At 38.4% G+C, this 19433-nt stretch overlaps 1 long non-coding RNA gene across 1 annotated transcript in view; it reads left to right on the forward strand.

Annotated features, from left to right (window-relative positions):
• LOC132342558 (uncharacterized) overlaps positions 1-14708 on the forward strand; it is a 66756-nt gene extending 52048 nt beyond the window's left edge. The window contains exon 3 of the long non-coding RNA XR_009490967.1: positions 14512-14708. This is a non-coding gene — a long non-coding RNA (uncharacterized lncRNA). The remainder of the gene's footprint in view (positions 1-14511) is intronic.
• The last annotated feature ends 4725 nt before the right edge of the window (positions 14709-19433 follow it).

Here is a 19433-nt window from a genome sequence, read left to right on the forward strand (position 1 = left end):
GCTCTTTGCATCAGGTGGCCAAAGTAATGGAGCTTCAGTTTCAGCATCAGTTCTTCCAATGAATATTCAGGGTTGATTTCTTTAGGACTGACTGGCTGGATCTCCTTGCTGTCCAAGAGACTCTCAAGAGTCTTCTCCAAAACTCGAACACCACAATTCAAAAGCATTAACTCTTTTGTGCTCAGACTTCTTTATGGTCCAACTCTCACATCCATACATGACTACTGGAAAAACCATAGCTTTGACCATATGGACTTTTGTCAGCAAAGTAATGTCTCTGCTTTTTAATACACTGTTTAAGTTGGTCATAGCGAATTTTCCAAGGAACAAGTGTCTTTTAATTTCATGGCTGCAGTCATTATCCACATTGATTTTGGAGCCCAAGAAAATGAAATATGACACTCTTTCCACATTTTCCCCATCTTTTGCTATGAATGGATAGGACTAGATGCCATGAAGCTTCATTCTTTGAATGTTGAGTTTTAAGCCAGCTTTTCTACCCTCCTCTTACACTTTCATTAAGAGGCTCTTTAATTCCTCTTCCCTTTCTGTCATTAAAGTGGTATCATCTGCATATATGAGGTTATTGATATTTCTCCTGGCAAACTTGATTACAGCTTGTGCTTCATCCAGCCTGGCATTTTGCATGATGTACTCTGCATATCAGTTAGATAAGCAGGGTGACAATATGCAGCCTTGATGTACTCCTTCCCCAGTTTTGAGCCAGTCCATAGCTCCATGTCCAGTTCTAGCCATTGCTTCTTGTCTTGCATACAGGTTTCTTAGGAAGCAGGTAATGTGGCCTGGAATTCTCATCTCTTTAAGAATTTTCCACAGTTTTTTGTGATCCACACAGTCAAAGTCTTTAGCATAGCCAATGAAGCGGAAGAAGTTTTTTTTTTTTTTTTTTAGAATGTCTTTGCTTTTTCTATAATCCAGCGAATGTTTGCACTTTGATCTCTGGTTCCTCTGCCTTTTTAAATCTAGCTTGAGCATCTGGAAGTTCTCAATTCACATACTTCTGAAGTTTTACTTGAAGGATTTTTAGCATAATTTTGCTGATGTGTGAAATGAGTACAGTTGTATAGTAATTTGAACTTTCTTTGGCATTGCTTTTCTTTGGGATTGAAATGAAAAGTGAACTTTTCCAGTCCTGTGGCAACTACTGAGTTTACAAATTTGCTGGCATAATGAGTGCAGCACTTTAACAACATCATCTTTTAGGATTTGAACTAGTTCCACTGAAATTCCATTACCTCTACTAGCTTTGTTCATAGTAATGCTTCCTAAGACCCATTTGACTTAGCACTCTAGGATAGCTGGCTCTAGGTGACTGACTGCACCATTGTGGTTTTCTGAGTTATTAAGACCTTTTTTGCACAGTTCTTCTGTGTATTCTTGTCACCTTTTCTTAATCTCTTCTGCTTCTGTTATATTCTTGCCATTTTTATCCTTTATTGTGCCTATCTTTACATGAAATGTTCCCAATAAAATGGGAGAGAGAAAATGATAAAATATTTGCAACATTTATGAAGTCATTGAAAACATAACTTTTCTGGTCCAGGTATTCCATAACATAGACATAAACAGCCTGCCTATTCCATTCATATTTGAAAGAAAAGTTAGGAACCAAGTCCATGGTGGAAACCCTTAAGTGTAGCTGGCTTTCCCCATAGCTCTCATTAGGATAGTGGCTCTCCTACAATAGGGGAGCCAGGGCTGCTGACTGAAACTCTAATGCCCATAAATGTGATTGTTGCTTTCCATCAGAGCGTGGACAATTTTCAGAACATGCTTATGATAAATTGTGAACCTGCTGTTTCTCGAACTGCTTTCAGTTGAGTTCAGTTCAGTTGTTCAGTCATGTCAGACTCTTTGCGATCCCATGAACTGCCTCCCTGTCCATCATCAACCCTGGGGTCTAACCAAACCCATGTCAATTGAGTCGGTGATGCCATCCAGACATCTCATCCTCTGTCATTTCATTCTCCTCCTGACCCCAATACTTCCCAGCATTAGGGTCTTTTCCAGTGAGTCAGTTCTTCGCATCAGGTGGCCAAAGTACTGGAGTTTCAGTTTCAACATCAGTCCTCCTAATGAACACCCAGGACTAATCTCCTTTAGGATGGACTGGTTGGATCTCCTTGCAGTCCAAGGGACTCTCAAGAGTCTTCTCCAACACCACAGTTCAAAAGCATCAATTCTTTGGCACTCAGCTTTCTTCACCATCCAACTCTCACATCCATACATGACCACTGGAAAAACCATAGCCTTGACTAGATGGACCTTTGTTGACAAAGTAATGTCTCTGCTTTTCAATATGCTATCTAGGTTGGTCATAACTTTCCTTCCAAGGAGTAAACGTCTTTTAATTTCATGGCTGCAATCACCATCTGCAGTAATTTTGGAGCCCCAAAAAATATGTCTGGCACTGTTTCCACTATTTACCCATCTATCTGCCATGAAGTGATTGGACCAGATGCCATGATCTCAGTTTTTTGAATGTTGAGCTTTAAGCCAACTTTTTCACTCTCCTCCTTCACTTTGATCAGGAGGAGGCTTTTTAGTTCCTCTTCATTTTCTGCCATAGGGTGGTGTCATCTGCATATCTGAGGTTATTGATATTTCTCCTGGCAATCTTGACTCCAGCATGTACTTTTTCCAGCCTAGCGTTTCTTATTATGTACTCTGCATATGAGTTAAAAAGAAGGGTGACAATATACAGCCTTATTGTACTCCTTTTCCTATTTGGAACCAGTCTGTTGTTCCATGTCCAGTTCTAACTGCTGCTTCCTGACCTGCATACAGGTTTCTCAAGAGGCAGGTCAGATGGTCTGGTATTCCCATCTCTTTCAGAATTTTCCACAGTTTATTGTGATCCACAGAGTCAAAGGCTTTGGCATAGTCAATAAAGCAGAAATAGATGGATGTTTTTCTGGAACTCTCTTGCTTTTTCCATGATCCAATAGACGTTGGCAATTTGATCTCTGGTTCCTCTACTTTTTCTAAAACCAGCTTGAACATCTGGAAGTTCAAGATTCACTTATTGCTGAAGCCTGGCTTGGAGAATTTTGAGCATTACTTTACTAGCGCATGAGATGAGTGCAATTGTGTGGTAGTTTGAGCATTCTTTGGCATTGCCTTTCTTTGGGATTTGTATGAAAACTGACCTTTGCCAGTCCTGTGGCCACTGCTGAGTTTTCCAAAAATTTTGGCATATTGAGTGCAGCACTTTTACAGCATCATCTTTCAGGATTTGAAATAGCTCAACTGGAATTCCATCACCTCCACTAGCTTTGTTCATACTGATGCTTTCTAAGGCACACTTGACTTCACATTCCAGGGTGTCTGGCTCTAGGTGAGTGATCACACCATTGTGATTATCTGAGTCATGAAGATCTTTTTTGTACAGTTCTTCTGTGTATTCTTGCCACCTTTTCCTAATATCTTCTGCTTCTGTTAGGTCCATACCATTTCTCTCCTTTATCGAGCCCATCTTTGCATAAAATGTTCCCATGATATCTCTAATTTTCTTGAAGAAATCTCTAGTCTTTCCCATTCTGTGGTTTTCCTCTATTTCTTTGCATTGATCACTGAGGAAGGTTTTTTTAATCTCTCCTTGCTATTCTTTGGAACTCTGCATTCAGATGGGAATAACTTTCTTTTTCTCTTTTGCTTTTTGCTTCTCTTCTTTTCACAGCTATTTGTAAGGCCTCCCCAGGCAGCCATTTTGCTTTTTTGCATTTCTTTTCCATGGGGATGGTCTTGATCCCTGTCTCCTGTACAATATCATGAACCTCCATCCATAGTTCATCAGGCATTTTGTCTATCAGATCTAGTCCCTTAAACCTATTTCTCACTTTCACTGTATAATCATAAGGGATTTGATTTAGGTCTTACTGAATGGTCTAGTGGTTTTCCCTACTTTCTTTTATTTAAGTCTGAATTTGGCAATAAGGAGTTCATGATCTGAGCTACAGTCAGCTCCTGGTCTTGTTTTTGCTGACTGTATAGAGCTTCTCCATCTTTGGCTGCAAAGAATATAATCAATCAGATTTCAATTGACCATGTAGTGATGTCCATGTGTAGTCTCTTCTTGTGTAGTTGGAAGAGGGTGTTTGCTATGACCAGTGAGTTCTCTTGGCAAAACTCTATTATCCTTTGCCCTGCTTCATTCTGTACTCCAACGCCAAATTTGCCTGTTACTCCAGGTTTTCCTGACATCCTACTTTTGCATTCCAGTCTCCTATAATGAAAAGAACATCTTTTTTGGGTGTTAGTTCTAAATGGCCTTTAGATCTTCATAGAACCATTCAACTTCAGCTTCTTCAGCATTACTGGTTGGGGCATAGGCTTGGATTACCATGATATTGAATGATTTGCCTTGAAAACGAACAGAGATCATTCTGTCATTTTTGAGAATTCTATAAATGCACATTGAAAAATTCATCCGTCTTCCTTAAAGCAAGCAAGCAAAGAAATCATAGTAACCACAGTTAAAAAAAAAATTTAGACTCAAAAGATCCACAACAGAGTCACTGATAGCAAATATGAATGTTTCTGTGCAGTCTATATAAGTGCTTACTCAGTGTGAAGCCCTGTCTTGGGGTAGGAATATAATGGTGCCACAACAGACATGATTTCCCCACCTCTGCACTGAACTCATAACACAGAGTGGAGATATTTTTGACAGAGCATGTTTCAAGATTTAGATGAGAAAAACATGGAACATCAAGGGGACCAAATAAATAAATTCAGTGATAGCTACTGGAATACAGAGTGTAAAAGATACTAGTTTAAGAGTCAAGATTGGAGAAAGAAAGGACTAGACCTTATAGTGATGATGGCTTTTGTAAGTCAGGTTTAGGAGTGTAGTCTTTCTCCTAAAAGGAAATAGAAGCCATTAAGAAGTTGAAAACAGAGAAGCGTCACAATCTCCCATGTTAGACAACCGGGTAGACATCAAACTATTTACTTAAAAAGAGAACACTGGGGAGGAGGCAAGTTTGGGAGATGATGAATTTAGATGTTCAAATATTAAGTATTATGTGTCTGGAAAACACTCAAACATACATGTGCAATTGGCAATTGAACATATATCTTTAGCAAACAAGAGAGTAGGGTGATTTGAGACATAGCTTTGTAGCTTTATAGAAGTAAAAGGAGGGATCAAAAGGTGACTTATATGCAAATGGAAAAAGAAAAAAAAATGTGTATCTTCAGTGAATTTAAGGTGAACAAGTCAAATGATTTTGGATCCCAGGTTCAGAGGAATTATGAACACAGAAAACTATTAATAATGCAATCACTTATGGAGGAAAAGGAGACAATGAGATTAACAGGTTATTAGAAGAAATATATTTTTGTCATGGGAAAGATAAAGAAGCAGCTGTACAATGATTGGGTTAATGAAGGGCTTCTTTAATAAAAAAAGTTTTAATGTTTGAATAGTGATGGAAAAAAGCCAGGAGCAAAGAGATCTCTTCTTCTTTCTCTTCTTCTTTGTCTCAATGCAATAGTCTTGACAATATCTGTAAGGATAGTGTAGGTTTTGTATGCATATGGTTAGGAAAATACTTGAGCTTATTTATCTGATTCAGTTTGATCTGGACAAAAGAGTAACCTTTTGTAACACTGTAAAAGGTAGCATTGTGAAAGGTATTTTTGAGAAGCAGGATCCTAATTTCAGAATACCTTGGGGAGAAGTAAACAAGAACTAACTGTACTGCTGTGTCTTGAGATGCTTGGTGAGAATCTCAAATACTTGCCTCTGGCAAGTATTTGCCTCTGACTTTCTGGAGTATTCCTTCATGTATTGTTTATATTTTCCCTGATGTCTCAGTCTCTGATAGAACAGTGTAGTAAAGTCATCCCTATTAATCAATTCTTGTCAGTTCTGCCTCTGTTTCTCTAGGAGTTAAAGTCTGTTGATCTCAGAAATTATTCTCCTGCCAGGGCTGGAAAGAAAGAACATGAAAGGAAGAGGTTCAGCAAAGTATATCTTACTGTAATTCTAAGTCAGTAGAATTGGAATTTGTAAATCTCCTGATCTGACCGTATACCCTTTACCCACACCCCCACCTAAACCACACAGCTTTGAAAGTGTTTAAAAAATTCAGTTTGTAGCAAATTAATATAAAGAGTAAATGTCTTTTTTTTTCAAGAAGTATAAAAAAGGCTCTTAATCTATTCTTTCTCCAAGGTAATTTATTGGGTATCTTATTTATTTAAATAAGGAATGCTGGCATAAATAAAAACATGTAACTAGTTTGATTCAAAACATCAAGACTTCTCTAGCAACACCAAAACATCTTAGTCTATAACCTATTAAAAATACTTTGGAAATGTAAATTAAAGATGACAACATGGAACAGTACTATTGGTACAATTGGTTTTAATTATGAAACAATGCACTGCCATGCAGAATTTAAGAGCTTTATGAAAGACTGTAACATTTTTCTAAGGAGTAGAAGTTTGAGTGAGTTTATGTCCTAAGAGGGTTTGACAAGTATTTTATTATAAAGAAGCAGATAGTAAAAAGTTTAGGTTTTGAAAATCATTGGCTTTGTTGTAACGACTCAATTCTGTCATGGTAGTTTTAAAGCAGACAAACGTAAAAGAATGTGGTCCACACAGTCAAAGGCTTTGGCATAGTCAGTAACTAAGAAGTAGATGTTTTTTCTGGCACTGTCTTGCTTTTTCAATGATCCAAGGGATGTTGACAATATGATCTCTGGTACCTCTGCATTTTATAAATCCAGCTTGAACATCTGGAAGTTCACTGTTCATGTACTGCTGAAGCCTGGCTTGGAGAATTTTGAGCTTTACTTTACTAGCATGTAAGATGCGTGCAATTGTGCAGTAGTTTGAACATTCTTTGGCATTGCCTCTCTTTGAGATTAGAATGAAAACAGACCTTTTCCAGTCCTGTGGCCACTGCTGAGTTTTCCAAATTTGCTGGCATATTGGGTGCAGCACTTTTACAGCATCATCTTTTAGGATTTGAAATAGCTCAGCTGGAATTCCATCACCTCCATTAGCTTTGTTCATAGTGATGCTTCCTGATGCCCACTTGACTTTGCATTCCAGGATGTCTGGCTCTAGGTGAGTGATCACACCATCATGATTATCTGGGTTGTGAAGATCTTTTTTGTACAGTTCTTCTGTGTATTCTTGTCACCTCATCTTAATATCCTCTGCTTCTGTTAGTTCCAGGCTTCCCTGGTGGCTCAGAGGGCAAAGCATCTGCCTGTAATGTGGGAGACCTGGGTTCGATCCCTGGGTTGGGAAGATCCCCTGAAGAAGGAAAAGGCAACCCAATCCAGTACTCTTGCATGGAAAACCCCATAAACAGAGAAGCCTGGTAGGCTTCCATTCCATGGCTTCAGAAAGAGTCGGACATGACTGAACGACTTCACTTTCACTTTTCACTTTCACTTTTTCTATTAGGTCCATACCATTTGTTCTTTATTATGCCCATCTTTGCATGAAATGTTCCCTTGGCATCTCTAATTTTCTTGAAGAGATCTCTAGTCTTTCCCATTCTATTGTTTTCCTCTATTTCTTTGCAATGATCGCTGAGGAAAGCTTTCTTATCTCTCCTTGCTATTCTTTGGAACTCTGCATTCAAATGGGTATATCTTTCCTTTTCTCCTTTGTCTTTAATTTCTCTTCTTTTCACAGATTTAGTAAGGCCTCCTGAGACAACCATTTTGCCTTTAAGCACTTCTTTTTCTCGGGGATGGTCTTGAATCCACCCTCCTATACAATGTCATGAACCTCTGTCAATAGTTCTTCAGGCACTCTATTTATCAGATCTGGCCCCTTAAATCTAGTTCTCACTTCCACTATATAATTGTAAGGGATTTGATTTAGGTTATACCTGAATTGTCTAGTGGTTTCCTCTACTTTCTTCAATTTAGTCTGAATTTGGCAATAAAGAGTTCATGATCTGAGCCACCGTCAGCTCCTGGTCATGTTTTTGCTGACTGTATAGAGCTTCTCCATCTTTGGCTGCAAAGAATATAATCGATCAGGTTTTGGTTTTGACCATCTAGTGATAAGAGTGTGTAGACCAGTGCATTCCCTTGGCCAAACTCTATTGGCCTTTGCCCTGCTTCGTTCTGTACCCCAAGGCCAAATTTGCCTGTTACACTAGGTATTTCTTGACTTCCTTCTTCCAGGTATTTCTTGATTTCAAGAAGTCAAGACTTCTTGACTTCTATAGGGTCCTTTTTCAGTCCCTTATAGTGAAAAGGACATCTTCTTTGGGTGTTAGTTCTAGAAGGTCTTGTAGGTCTTCATAGAACCTTTCAACTTCAGCTTCTTCAGCATTACTTGTCAGGGCATAGACTTAGATTACTGTGATATTGAATGGTTTGCCTTGGAAAAGAAGAGAGATCATTCTGTCATTTTGAGGTTTCATCCAAGTGTTGCGTTTTGGACTCTTTTGTTGACTATTATGGCTACTCCATTTCTTCAAAGGGATTCTTTCCCATAGTAGTAAATATAATGGTCATCTGAATTAAATTCCCCCATTTCAGTCCATTTTAGTTCGCTTCAGTCCATTTTAGTTTGCTGATTCCTAAAATGTTGATGTTTACTCTTGCCATCTCCTGTTTGACCACTTTCAATTTGCCTTAATTCATGGACCTAACATTCCAGGTTCCTATGCAATATTGCTCTTTACAGCATCAGACCTTGTTTCCATCACCAGTCACATCCACAACTGGGTGATATTTTTGCTCTGGCTCCATCTCTTCATTATTTCTGGAGTTATTTCTCCACTGATCTTCAGTAGCATCTTTGGCTCCTACTGACCTAGGAAGTTCATCTTTCAGTGTCCTATGTTTTTTGCCTTTTTATGCTGTTCATCAGGTTCTCAAGGCAAGAATACTGAAGTGGTTTTCCATTCCCTTCTCCAGTAGACCACATTTTGTCAGAACTCTCCACCATGGCCCATCTTGTGGGGCCCAACATGGCATGGCTCATAGTTTCATTGAGTTATACAAGTCTGTGGTTCATGTGATCAGATTGGTTAGTTTTATGTGATTATGGTTTTTAATCTGTCTGCCCTCTGATAGAGAAGGATAAGAGGCTTATGGAAGCTTCCTGATCAGAGACACTGACTGAGGGGGAAACTGGGTCTTTTTCTGATGTGCAGCACCATGCTCAGTAAATTTTAATCCAGTTTTCTGTTGATGGGTAGGGCTGTGTTCCCTCCCTGTTATTTACCTGGGGCCAAACTATGGTGGAGGTAATGAAGATAATGGAAACCTTCTTCAAAAGTTCCCATGGACACTCTGCTACACTCAGTGCCCCTCAACCCTGCAGCAGGCCACCACTGACCCACCACTGAGCCTCTGCCAGAGACTCTTGGACGCTCATGGGCAAGTCTGTGTCAGTCTCTTGTGGGGTCACTGCTCCTTTCTTCTGGGTCCTGCTGGGCACATGGTTCTGTTTGTGCCCTCCAACAGTCTGTTTCCCCAGTCCTGTGTAAGTTCTGGTGGCTCTATGGTGGCGTTAATGGTGACCTCCACTAAGAGGACTTATTCCACACCCAGATCTGCTGCACCCAGAGGCCCTGCCCCGCAGCAGTCCACTGCTGACCCATACCTCCACAGAAGACACTCAAACACAGTTCTGTCTCAGTCTTGGTGGTGTCTCTGTGTCCTGGTGCATACAAGGTTTGTTTGAGCCCTCTGAGTTTCTCTGGTGGGTATGGGGTTTGATTCTAAACATGATTTCTCCCCTCCTGCCATTTTGCTTTTCCTTTGCCTTTGGAGCCTCTTGAAAGTGAAAAGCAGAGTGAAAAAGTTGCCTTAAACCTCAACATTCAGAAAACTAAGTTCATGGCATCTGGTCCCATCACTATGGCAAATAGATGGGGAAACAATGGAAACAGTGACAGACTTTATTTTTCTGGGCCTCAAAATCACTGAAGATGGTGACTGCAGCCATGAAATTAAAAGATGCTTACTCCTTGGAAGGAAAGTTATGACCAACCTAGACAGCAGAGATATTACTTTTCAAAAAAAGGTCAGTCTAGTCAAGCTATGGTTTTTCCAGTAGTCATGTATGGATGTATATATCTAAAGAAAGCTGACTGCTAAAGAATTGATGCTTTTAAACTGTGGTGTTGGAGGAGATTCTTGCGAGTCCCTTGGTCTGCAAGGAGATCCAACCAGTCCATCCTAAAGGAAATCAGGCCTGACTATTCATTGGAAGGACTGATGCTGAAGCTGAACTCCAATACTTTGGCCATCTAATGTGAAGAACTGACTCACAGTTGAAAAGCCCCTGATGCTGGGAAAGTTTTAAGGCAGGAGGAGAAGGGGATGACAGAGGATGAGATGGTTGGATGGCATAATGGACTCAATGGACTTGAGTTTGAGTAAACTCTTGGAGTTGGTGATGGACAGGGAGGCCTGGCACGCTGCAGTCCATGGGGTTGCAAAGAGTCAGACACGACTGAGTGACTGAACTCAACTGATTATTGCTTAGGTCAGAAAAGTATGCCTAGTACATGCATTTCCAAAGATATGCCTCTCGGTACTTGGACACTTCAATGTGAAAATGTGGAAAGCTTCCAGAGTGACAGGTTCAGGATAGATTCTGTAGTTTATTACCTCATAGCCCAAGAATTGCTGAGATTGCCTACTCCCCAAATATTTGGCACCTTTTTCTTTTAGACATTTATAAAGAAAATGGTCTGATTATATTGCCCTTTTTAAATATAAAAATATTCAGCAAGCTTAGTCATTCTTAAGTAAGCTACCTATTATTTTTTCATAGTGTCTTGTTTTATTTATCTTTTTAAAAAAGATACCCTCCTTTAGTACCAGTGTCTTTGTGAAAGCCAAGGTGCCCAAAACATAAATAAATAAATCCATAAATGCACAAGTAATCTTAGGTATGCCATTAGACTATGTGAATATTAAACATTCGCTACACAAAAAAATAAGTTGGCTTAAAGCTCAACATTCAGAAAACTAAGATCATGGCATCTGGTCCCATCACTTCATGGGAAATAGATGGGGAAACAATGGAAACAGTGTCAGACTTGATTTTTCTGGGCTCCAAAATCACTGCAGATGGTGACTGCAGCCATGAAATTAAAAGACGCTTACTCTTTGGAAGGAAAGTTATGACCAACCTAGATAGCATATTCAAAAGCAGAGACATTACTTTGCTAACAAAGGTCTGTCTAGTCAAGGCTATGGTTTTTCCATTGGTCATGTATGGATGTGAGAGTTGGCCTGTGAAGAAAGCTGAGCACCAAAGAATTGATGCTTTTGAACTGTGGTGTTGGAGAAGACTCTTGAGAGTCCCTTGGACTGCAAGGAGATCCAACCAGTCCATTCTAAAGGAGATGAGCCCTGGGAGTTCTTTGGAAGGAATTATGCTAAAGCTGAAACTCCAGTACTTTGGCCACCTCATGCAAAGAGTTGACTCATTGGAAGAGACTCTGATGCTGGAAGGGATTGGGGGCAGGAGGAGAAGGGGATGACAGAGGATGAGATGGCTGGATGGCATCACCGACTTGATGGATGTGAGTTTGAGTGAACTCCTGGAGTTGGTGATGGACAGGGAGGCCTGGTGTGCTGCACTTCATGGGGTCACAAAGAGTCAGACACGACTGAGTGACTGAACTGAACTGAACTGAACACAAAAAATGCCATAAATATATGATCAGAGTATTATTAGTCTTATCAGACACCAGACTGTTGCATTGCCCACCTCATCCTAAATCTGAAATCCCAGATACTTTTTGCTATAACTTAACACTGATAACTCATGGAGAAGGCAATGGCAACCCACTTCAGTACTTTTGCCTGGAGAATCCCATGGACAGAGGAGCCTGGTAGGCTACGGTCCATGGGGTTGCTAAGAGTCGGACATGACTGAGAGACTTCACTTTCACTTTTCACTTTCATGCATTGGAGAAGGAAATGGCAACCTACTCCGGTATTCTTGCCTGGAAAATCCCAGGGACAGAGGAGCCTGTTGGACTGCCATCTATGGGGTCATACAGAGTCGGACACGACTGACATGACTTAGCAGCAGCAGCAACACTGATAACTATACCTCTGAATTCACAGTCCTCAGGACAGAAATGTGACAAGTATACTTCCAAATTGGTTGTACTGAAATGATTAATTTATTAAAATGTTATAATGGGTATCTGTTGCAGCTAAAACCCTGGAGTGGAGTCAAAGCCCAAGGCCCACTGTCTAAGTTTAATAGTTCCGATGTCTTCTTCATGTTCATAGAACTTATCACTCCGCTCTCCCCATACTTCCCAGCCCAACAGAGTCCAAGGAGGGGTCTAATGTTAGAGATATATGATGCAATTAATATTACACTATATGTCTTTTTTGGTCATCTCTATCTCAATGGGAAGTATACAGTTTGAAGTCTTTAAAGAGTCTTAGTAGAGGCCTAATGATCTTTGCCAAATGTCCATGAGATGAAATATGGGTATTCTTTCATCATAGGGAACCAAAAAACAAGTGCTCAATAAATATGTCCTGGTTCTATCAGCGGCTCAGCTGGTTAAGAATCTGCCTGCAATGCAGGAGACCAGGCTTTGATCCCTAGGTTGGGAAGATTCCCTGAAGAAGAGAAAGGCTACCCACTCCAGTATTCTGGCCTGGAGAATTCCATGGACTGTACAGTCCATAGAGTCACAAAAAGTCGGACACTATTGAGTGATTTTCACTTTCACTTTCTTTCAGCTTTGGAGATGGTGATCAAAGGAATATGGTGGAAAGGGCACCAAAGCCTCTCACTCCCCTTCTATATTACTATAAAACTGCAGCGCAGGCTACCTTTAGGAGATGGTACAAGCTACAAGATTTATCTGTAGTGCTAGACCAAAACCTCAACATGTGGATGATCTAGCTCAAGGCAAGGCCTTTAACCAATTAAGAAGCTTCTCAAGGGATTTTATAGTGTATTTATTCTCCCCATTGATTTTCTACTCTTCTTCCTAGAATTAATTCTACTTTCACATGAAATCCCCAAGTAAGATTGATGATTAGACTTTATAGATGGCCCCTAAATTCATTATAAACTAATTATCCGGAATACTGATAGAGAGCTGATAAATAGATGCAATGGTTAATGGTATATTCTCATTAGATAATTATGCATGAGCTTGGATATATCCTCTGTCTATAAAACGTAAGCATTGTAATCCTACATGAAAACATCTGTCTTTTTGTTTCAATCTGGAACACCCAGGTTAGCAGCCTTCAAGCAAATATCTCTAAAATCAGCTTAAATGAATAGGGATCCTTATGATACTATGATACTTCTTTCCCAAGTGAAAGACGTTACAGGTAGCAAGTTGAAACTTAAGAAAGTAGTAGGAGGGAGTGATGCAGTCAGCACAGAAATGCAATATGAATTTATATTGTTATTTGTATTGTTCAGTCGATAAGTCGTGTCCCGCTCTTTATGACCCCATGAACTGCAGCATACCAGGCTTCCCTGTCCTTTACTGTCTCCCAGAGTTTGCTCAAACTCATGTTCATTGAGTCAGTGATGCTACCTAACCATTTCATCCTCTGCCGCCCTCTTCTCCTCTTGCCCTCAAAGTTTCCCAGAAGCAGGATCTTTTCCAATCAATTGACTCTTTTTATCAGGTGGCCAAAGTATTAGAACTTCAGCTTCAGCATCAGTCCTTCCAGTAAATATTCAGGGTTGATTTCGATTGACTGGTTTGATCTCCTTGCTTCCAAGGGACTCTCAAGAGTCTTCCCCAGCATCACCAAAAGCATTAATTCTTCAGTGCTCAGCCTTCTTTATGGTTCAACTCTCACATCTGTACATGACTACTGAAAAAACCATAGCTTTGACTATATGGACTTTTGTTAGCAAAGTGATTTCTCTGCTTTTTAACATGCTCTCTAGATTTATCATAGCTTTCCTTATGAGGAGCAAGTGTCTTTTAATTTATATAGGCATATCTAAAACATGCTATGATACTATCTAATTAAACTTCACTTTAATGCATTCATCATCAACCACATATTGAACATACACTATGAATTCAGGGCTATAAACAGGCAGTAGATGTAGTGATAAATATTTCATTCTTGCCTTGGAGAAGGCTTCATCCAAGAAAGCAAGAAAATCCCAGAGGACACTGTGATATTTGCTCCAACAGTATAAGCATAGGAAGTTACAAGTACAGGGAAAAAGCACCTTCTCCCTGGAAGAATTGGCTAAAGAGTGGAAAACTCTAGTCTCTTACCCATTAGACAGGACATGCCTCCTCTGTTACAATGAGAGAGGAAATATGGAAAGAATGGCCAGAATGTTTATTTTTGCAAAAATCAACTGAAAAAACTGGGAAACCAAGAAAATAGATGTTCTTTTCTAACATATGTGGCTAAAGATGATCAAATTAGAGTAAATTCAGTTCTTTTGTTGTTTGGTGGTAGGACAGAATGGTTTCTATCACTTTTTATGTAAAAAACAAACAAGCAAACAATGTGCCCACAGGAACTATGAGAAGCCTTCAAGTCACCATGAAGAGAGCTAGCCTGAAGACAGAGCTGACAGTGGAATAGAGCTAGATCCCCAGTAAACATGACTGTCTGTGTACTGCCTGAACGTGAAACAGTTCAGTTCGGTCAATGCCTTCACTTTAAGACAATTGAGTTTTTTTTTTTTTTTCCTTTAAACCACAGGGATGACAATGCTTTGTGACTGATGTACAGAGTGATAAAATAAATTTATTGAAAGATGTTTTAAATGTCCTTAAAGATTTTTTATGTCAAAATGTGTCATATATATTTTTATCAGATTACATACTGGTATTATATATGTTAATAAGCCTAGGATATGTGATGGCATGCTAATATTCTCAGGAAGCACAGGCATGAGACTTGCTAATTTGTTTCACTTCTTATATCTTTTTGTTCTCTTTTCCTCACATTGAAACATTGCTTGTATTGGTCACTGGCAGAGGCAATCTGCCTAGCGAGATGGGCCAGAAATCTAATCTGGTGTGACAAATGAAAAAGACACATAATTGGCTATGTTTCTAGAGTGGAACTGTTATTATTTTAAGCAATTGATGTTCTGAGAACAGCATTATATACAACACATGTGATTACAATTACTATGGGGAATCACTGAATGCTCTCTAATCTTTCAGTGGGTTATAAAAATTAACAGAAACTTTTGGTAACTGGTATTTTACTCACATATGGTGATGATCTGAGTTTAGCTTCTTTGCTGCAAAATGTTTCTAACCATAAAGCTATTTCTTATTGTGGAAAGTATCCATCTCTAAGTGTAATATGACTGCTCTTTTTCCTTTGAGTATAAAAACCTTTCACTTTAGATCATGTCAAATTCTCTTACCTGAAGTACCTCCCAAGTGTGCAGTCTGGGGAACTTGTTTTGGTGACCTCAGCTTCTATTACTCTACTCACCTCATGGCCTAGGAAAACTTCTAAGATCACTAATATTATTCTTTCAAATTCTATTGCTCATACACTTTCATATGTACCCTAATTTACCAGAAAACCAAACCCTTTGAGGTTTAAGGGAAGTCTAACTTTCATAGCTGAAAGTTGAGAGAAACCCTAAGTAGGCCAAATAAAGAGTCACATACTAATTACTTCCTGGCTTGCATCTTAAGGAACTGATGAAATTTAGCCCAGACTTGGAAATGTCACTCTTTGCAAGAGATTGTGCTATACTACTGGTTATTTCTGTTTTTGCATTTCTCCAATATATCTCAGAGTTGGCTCATTCTCCACTTCACTGTTTTAGTAGATTCTGTATGATTTGGCAGATGGAAAGACGCAAATGAGACAGTTTTCCATGTGCCCACGTTCACCATGTGCTTACGATTAAACTATGCTCTTTAGCATAGCCTGATTTACAGAAAACAACTTTCGACAAAATATTCTGGATAACTCTGAAGCTGCAACGTTGGAAATATCCAGGAGACATTAATTATCTATTATGTCCCCAAATATAAAATAATACTATAGCACGACATAATAAATTTCCATGGCTTTGTAGGACTCTTAATGTAGAAGTGATCAGATAATTTGAAACACCCTAACAGAAGGAGAGTTCTAATAATAATAACAACAATAAGATATATTAGTACACATTCAGTTTTTGTCAGGCACTGCATTAAGTGCACCATATACACCAAATTCTAATCCTTTCCACAAACTCTGAACATCTGTGCTCACTATCTACTTTTTAGAGTGAGGAGTTTGAAACTTGTAAGTTATTTGCCCAGCCATGTACCTAGAAAAAGAATGCACCAGGATTTGAATTCAATTTTGTTTCTCTTTAAACCATGTGCCTTTTAAATTATAGCATCAAGCTCAGCTTCAAACTAGTAGTGCATTAAAAATTTTTGTCACAAATTATATAATGGGCAAGAAGTAGATTCACTGTCCTGTTTTAAAAAGGAATAGTTGGAATATAAGGACCCAAAAGAAGGCAACATAGATGTCCAATATGCTATTCTATTAAACTGTAAACATTCTGTTAAACTCTAACAACAGAGGTCTTAGTTCAGGGTTGTCAGGCAAACGTACTACCCACCAATTAACCAGAATTTTTTTTTCTTTAAGTAATAAACTAGAACCACATGTAAGGTTGTTTCTTTTTTTTTCTTATTGCGTAATAAACAAAGCAAAATGTTTGAGTCATCAAAAAGCATTTCCTATTGCTTAATGACTATAACTATTATTATAATAATATTGACTCCCATAATAAAAAAAATCCAAATGACTCAAGATTATCTCTGGGGATTAATTTGGAATTATTTAACTGGTAGATGTATTCTGGACAGGAATTTAGTTAGTATAGATATCAAAGGACTTAAAAATAAAGTTAGCTCACCGTTCTTATATATTAGAGCCTAATTAGCCTTGTGAGTTAAAGAAGACTTTTATCACAGACAAAGGTTATTTGGATAAAGCCAAATTAAGGTAGAAATAAGTCCTGATACACTAAAACACTGCTCACTCCCCAATGAATCTAGTGATAATTAACATCTGACTTAAAAGAACCTTTGGGAATAACTTGGAATGTTTTAATTTGTCCATCTTACTTGCCTGCAGGCTTTTCTGTTGTGGAGATGATTTAAGCCTCTCCTTGCTTTCAGTTAAATCTCAGCATGTCTCAGATTTCTGAAGCCACCTTTATAGTTTGAGGCCTTAAGGAAAAAATGAATTGTAATTCAGCTTTCATCTTACTTCATGGAGAACTAGAGTGTTACCATAATTTTAAAGAAAGAGTTGATTAAGAAAGCAGGAATCAATCACAAAATAAAGAAAAGTAACTAGGAATGGATCTTTAGGAGTCCACTAATATGTATGACCTAATTTTTTCATGTAAAATATATCATATGAATATATATTTTAATTTAAAAGTCATATAAGATTGTTCACAAAATCACTGGGGAGACAAATTGAGATATGTTGAAATCGTACAAAGCCATAAATTTTCTAAAATCTATCAATATTTGGCATTCCTGTAATGAAATGAGACATGAAAATTACTGAATGTTAACTGTATTGCTTATATATTTGTACTGTTGAATACTTTGAATGAAACCCATCTGAGAGTGGTTATCAAAAATAATGATATCCATTAAGAGTGCAGATCTAATTGAAGGCATGATCAAATGTGGTAACACTTGCATCTGGACCATCATGGAAATGGAAATAAATATGCAGATGGTTGAACCCAGTCTGCCTGTCAATGAACCATTAAGGCACGTTATTCCAGCTGTCAAAATTTTTCCTATTTATATTGAGTATTCATCTTTGCTAAGTGGTAGACAGGCAAATTAATCTGTTTATCTTTTAAGACTGTATTTTTATAATTTTAGAAAACTAAACTATTGCTCAGACTTCTCTGTTGGCTCCGAGGTAAAGAATCTGCCTGCCAATGCAGGAGACATGAATTTGATCCATTGGCCAGGACATCTTCTGAAGAAAGAAATGGCAACCCACTCCTGTATTCTTCCCTGGAAAATCCCATCAACAGAGGAGCCTGTGGCTGCTGCTAAGTCACTTCATCATGTCTGACTCTGTGCGACCCCATAGACAGCAGCCCACGAGGCTCCCCCATTCCTGGGATTCTCCAGGCAACAACACTGGAGTGGATTGCCATTTCCTTCTCCAATGCATGCATGCATGCTAAGTCGCTTCAGTTGTGTCCAATTCTGTGTGACCCCATAGACGGCAGCCCATCAGGCACCTCTGTCCCTGGGATTCTCTAGGCAAGAATACTGGAGTGGGTTGCCATTTCCTTCTTCATATTATAGTATATTACTAATTAAATGTATTCAATATTAACTGCCTTACTTAACATTTATTAACACATTTATTTTTCATGTAAATTCCTTTCATATAAACACCAAATCATTATTATGAAGAACACAGCTCTTACTTTGGTTTTGAGCTATGTAGTTATAGATGACATATTCAGAAGTGAAAATTTTAAAAATCTTTTGCCTGCAGAGAGAAATGGACAGCAACATATTTTATTTCCTTTTTTTGTTACTTTTACTACACACACACACACACACACACACAAATAGAAATACTATTTCTATTTGCAGAGATAGAAATGCCAGAATGAGTAGAAAGTAGAGTCCTGCTGTCACTGAGAGTACTTGAATCTCTAATTCTGAATGAGTTATCTGAGGGTTGCTGGTAAATAAAGGAAAATTCTTGTCAATCTTTACTTAATTTGATGCACTTACTTATTTGTATCTCTGGAGAGAAACTCTCTCAAAACAGTGGACCAATAACATCTATAATTAAAATACTACACTTAAAGTTTTGCTTTCATTTAAGTCAGACAGATTTATTCTTTTAAGTTTCATATGAACACATTAACATGAAATATATGCAACAAAATCTGTGTAAGGTGAATATATATATGAGTTTGAGTTTTAAAAAAAATTTGTCTTGGATCTCTATCATTTCTCAATAATTTTTTCCATTTTTATGTGGAAATAAATCATTGTTCGTTCACATTTGAGTATGGTGAAGTGTAGTGACATTCCATCTAAATGTAATTCTGATACTAGTAAGAATCAAACTTGTGATATGAAATATGTGAGAATACATTCTAAAGATGCCCATAACCCAGATTCATCTTCAAACAATTAAATGGCTATGAAACAGGAAAAAGAATTGCAGTGGAAACCAGGAAAAAAAAAACAACAACAAAACTTGTATATATGTGTCAAAATATAAAGACATTTCTGCCATCAAAGTAAAGGTAAAAATGGATGAATGAAAGGAAAAATGATGAACGATGAACATGACCCACCACGCTACGCTAAGTCACTTCAGTCGTGTCCGACTCTGTGTGACCCCATAGACAGTAGCCTACCAGGCTCCCCCGTCCCTGGGATTCTCCAGGCAAGA

Source organism: Bos taurus, chromosome 17 (assembly GCF_002263795.3).
Source record: "Bos taurus isolate L1 Dominette 01449 registration number 42190680 breed Hereford chromosome 17, ARS-UCD2.0, whole genome shotgun sequence".
Classification (NCBI taxonomy): domain Eukaryota; kingdom Metazoa; phylum Chordata; class Mammalia; order Artiodactyla; family Bovidae; genus Bos; species Bos taurus.